General features: G+C 33.9%; 1 pseudogene; it reads left to right on the forward strand.

Annotated features, from left to right (window-relative positions):
- Positions 1-4725: 4725 nt before the first annotated feature.
- Positions 4726-4844, forward strand: LOC145258570 (5S ribosomal RNA; annotated as a pseudogene).
- The last annotated feature ends 400 nt before the right edge of the window (positions 4845-5244 follow it).

Genomic DNA, 5244 nt, shown 5'->3' on the forward strand with positions numbered 1-5244 from the left:
GTATATGTTCCCAGGAGTTTTTACTACACTGAATGTTGAGTTTCTTACATATCTTCCAGTGAAGGTATTTGCAAACTCCGTTATGGCGATCTGTATAATAACCGTCTCCAAGTAGGACTTTGCAACCAGAAATCAGGTGGCCCACACTCTCAACCTCAGTGCTACAGAACCTGCATTTATTATTGTTGCTTAGACCACACATCTTTTTGAAGGCGTTTGTCATGAGGCCCTGAATACCAAATGCTATTTAAAACTTATTTATGACATAGATTCTAAACTGTTATTTAAGATGTCAGAACCCCCCCCCCCTCAAAAATGTTATTTAAAACTTAACGAGCATACGGACATACTTAAGGCCAGAGAACACCAAAAGCGTTATTTTGAACGTTGGTGTATTTACTTCATTCACAGTCAAGGCTGGATTTTCTGTGGAAGGAACTTGACTCAAACTTGGTTTACTCAGATTTTCAGTCCGTGCTGTTAACGACTTCACCCACGTCATCACATTTTATGTTATTTTAGTACGTTATTGTAACAGAACAATGATAGCCGTGACACATCGACAAGCAGGTCCACTGGCATCGTCTGTAACATGTTGCGTTTATTCTATCTACGCTGTCATCATCATCATCATCATTGTTATTATTATTATTATCATCATCATCATCATCATCATCATCATCATCATCATTATTATTATTATTATTATTATTATTGGCTCACAAGGAACTTTCACACAGTTCATCAAAGATCTCATTAAAAAAAACAGCTTGTAGTGGTCCCTGGTAGCTGAGTGACAACAAGTCTCCCCAGATCTCTCAATCTCTTTAGATAACATGTGCAAATAAATTTGCATTATTGAAACAGCTGCTTGGCATTTATTTCTCGTTGGCAGCGGCTATTGGTCTCTACTGGAATTTATGTGGCAAAAAAGCCCCCCAAGGTCCCAGTTCTCTTCGCATTAAACAGCGGAAGGCTGGTCAGTACGAACTCCTCAGTCTTTCCTTCCTCCTTGACTCTACTTGGCTATTCGGTTTCACTCTTTTGGGGGCAGTGATGTGGTAATGGGGGATAGGGTGGTGTTAGAGAACTTATAGGTATGCAGTTTCAATGCTCTTGGTTCCATGTAGCCCTTCATGTTTTGTCTCTGCAGAGATTATTCTGACCTACATTTGTGGTTCGTGTATGTTAGCCTCCGCATTCAAGGGGTTTTCTTAATATTTCAGCTGTTTTCATTATCGTTGTTCATTGTATTTTTCCAGTCATTCCTCTGATTCTAATTTCTCCCATTCTTTTTTCAAAGGAATGGGAGAAATTAGAATCAGAGTAATGACAGGAAAAATACAACGAACACCTTATTTCAAGATAAGGGTTAATGGGCTCAGTAATGAAAATTTGATCATTTATTTTAGAGGACGGCTCTTCAAGAACGTATTTACGTTGAACTTGAAAGCGATCATATCAATCAGTCAGCCGGGAAGTAGGTCTGTGGTATTGGGTTCCACAGACAAGTAACACTAGAAGGGGGAAAAAACAATTCTGCTCGTGAAATTTTCGCTTAGATTTAGGCACAAATAGACAGTAAAGGGAATTGTTGATACTGGTTGTAGCTAGTGGAGTGTTTTCCGCAACAGGATTACTGGGGGAGGGTGAAAGAGTGAACCTCAGCCGAGCAGCTGTCATGACAATAACGTTGACCTTGAAGCGTGACAAACAACCAACCGACCGGGTAACGCACACTCGGTCTATTCTTTTTATAATTGTGATTTATTCTTTCTTAATTTACTGAAGTCGAGGGTTTTTTTTCTTTAATTATTTCTTTCTAATGTGATAAAGTTTCGATTCGAGTCTATTAATTAAAGAATGCGACACGATCTATTGATGCTTTCTTTGTGTAAACCTGATTTTCTCGGAATGATTGTGTCAAGTATTTTCGATATTCTTAAAAACAGCTAATTAAAGGTTAGGAAAAAATTCGTGTGACACATTACAATTCTTTGATAATGCATTTCGACTAATTAAAAGACAAGCCTTTCAATCTCTTTCTTTATTTCTCTCTTCTCCTCTCTCTCTCTCTCTCTCTCTGTATATAAATATTTATCTATATACATATAATATATATATATATATAAATATTTATATATATACATAAAATATATAATATATATAATATATATATAATATATATACTATATATAATATATATATACTATATATATAATATATATATATACTATATATATAATATATATACTATATATAATATATAATATATATATAATATATATATACTTATAATATACATACTAGATATATAATATACATACTATATATAATATATATACTATATATGTAATATATATACTATACATATAATATATATATATACTATATATAATATATATATATACTATATATAATATATATATACTATATATATACTATATATAATATATATATACTATATATAATATATATATATACTATATATATACTATATATATATACTATATATATATATTATATATAATATATATACTATATATATATATATATATATATATATATATATATATAGTCATCCACATACAGTACTGCTTTGTTGTATCACAACTCATCAGTGTTGCAGACAAGAACCTTTCTCCAGCTGTGGATCGAACCTACAACCATCAAGTTGATAGTCTCACAGTGCTCAAACTACTAGTTCATTTACAAACAAACGGACACATAATAGCAAATCAAACCATCGGGGAAAAGTACATTAGCGACAGTGGTCAAATCAAACATTGGGCGATAATAGTCATCCATATACGGTACGGTTTCGTTGTATCACAACTCATCAATGTAGCGAGACATATACATATATATATAAATGTACGTATATATAGATGTATAAATATATAAATGTATGTATGCACATATATATATATATATATATATATATATATATAATTATTATTAAAAAATAACATTTTCTTGAAGTGAAGTAACCAATGAATTTAAACAAGGTTCATACAAGATTGCTCAATACCGAAGTAGATCAAGATATACATTTTATTTTTTTTACATAAGCAGTTATATATTGCTACACATTCATGGACATGTATCAGCAAGCTGGTTACAAGTAACTTGAGACCTCTTCAGGCGATACTGCTTAAGCAAAAGTAAAGTTCGTTCCCAAGATCAGAAGAGAGACATCGGAAAGACTTTGGTCATTGTTGGCTTTTGAAGTGTTGTCATATATTGTGGTGTCGCCTACACTAATGTCTGCGAATGATCTAAGAGTACACACACAGACACACAGGAGAGAACTTGAATCCCTACTAGACACTATCCTCGAGTGTCTAATATTTCTCTGTTCAGGGGTTAGCCTGAACAACCAGACATGAGGATACTTTTCCGTAGAAGTAAACCCTGACCAAATATTCAAAATCACATAGTATTCCCTGCCGAAATAAGATCTCTTTTCTACGGCTAACTTATATTAGCTTTTACGAGTAATGGTACGCTTTCTCCAAGTGATGTTACCTCGAGTAATAGAATGAAGCTGGATACTCTACCAGACTAGATGAATTTTTGTCCCGTGATCCAGTAAGACCAAGAGACCAAAACGAAAGATATACTACAACATATGAAAATGGTTAATTGGAAGGAGGACATTTATATTCTCAATTTATTTACTAACTCAGTGTCTGAGAGATAAAGAACTTTTATGGAGCATTCGAATAACCGTGTATTTCATATATTCAAGTGTAAGCCCCTTGATTTCAGAGAACTTCGACTAAAGTATAATATAACAAAAAGTGAATATATGTATATATATATATATATATATATATATATATATATATATATATAGAGAGAGAGAGAGAGAGAGAGGGAAATAAAAAGGAACAAACCGTATTATGTGTTCATCAACGTTTCGTCTTTATTTCGAGACTTCCTCTGGAACACATAATACGGTTTGTTCCTTTTTATTTCTCTATTTTGTCGGAATACTATTCCCATTATTTTCATCATATATATATATATATATATATATATATATATATTCACTTTTTTGTTTTATTTTACTTTAGTCGAATTCTCATAAATCAAGGAACCCACTAGCTGGGCCTAACACTTGAAATCTATATGAGATATATACTATCCTTTAAGGTCCATCACCACTCTCCTCATTTACACCTAGCGTATACCCTCAACTCCGCTTCCACTCAGCTATTCGTCTCTACCACTCACCAGACTGTGCCCTCTCCATTTCGTTGAAAGCCCTTGAACTCACCTCCAGCCAGTTGATTCAACCTAATTCTCCGATTCTTCACCCGGGCTTGCAACTACAACGTCAAACATCTCGTATTATTCAGACGCCAAGGATGGAAAAAGAAAATAATTTAATAACATTACACCTAGGAAAACCTACGGCACCATATAATAAGGACAACATATGACAAACATGGACATACTAAGACCTACCTTGGAACAAACGGACTCCCCACTTCTTTCATCATCCTTATTTAAAACAGAGATAATGTTATCATCGTTCATATCTCCTTCAAAGCCGAACTCGATTTAAATCTGCAAATCTTTTTCACTACCATCAATAACACACTTCATCGAATCTCCATACAAGGAAAACAGTCTCGTCACATACGAACCTACACGTAATTTCTTCTTTATATGTTGTTTGTTCATAAATAACTTTCGTCACTAGCCCTTGCATCCAAGGCATACGGCATAATCACGTTGACACACCGGTTCCCGTCAGATCACCGAAGTTAAGCAACGTTGAGCCTGGTCATTACTAAAATGGGTGACCAATTTTGGAAGTGCAGGTGCTGTATGTAGGAGGACGTCGACACCTCCCTGCAAAAAGTTGCAAAAACCTAACGTCGTCATCTCCCCTAACGGTTATATACATGTGACTGGGGACCGCTTGTGAATTTCATACTACCATGAAACTTTTTTTTTTTTTTAATGTACTTTTGTGGTCATAGTATCGGGTTTTGATTGTTGCTTGATAAACTACGCTAAGTGTAGTTTATCAAGCAACAATATTTGCGAAAGAAAACCCGAATAACAACAAATATTACGTAGGCATGACTTCCTTAGATTTCAAAACCCGATACTATGGCCACAATAGTACATTCAAAAATAAAAAAAACACCGTATAAAAACAACACTAGCGAATAAATACTGGGAACTCAAAGAAAGCGGACATTCGCCGGTAGTCGAATGGAAAATAAT

The sequence above is a fragment of the Euprymna scolopes genome, chromosome 33, assembly GCF_053919585.1.
Source record: "Euprymna scolopes isolate OS-2025 chromosome 33, ASM5391958v1, whole genome shotgun sequence".
In the NCBI taxonomy this organism is placed as follows: domain Eukaryota; kingdom Metazoa; phylum Mollusca; class Cephalopoda; order Sepiida; family Sepiolidae; genus Euprymna; species Euprymna scolopes.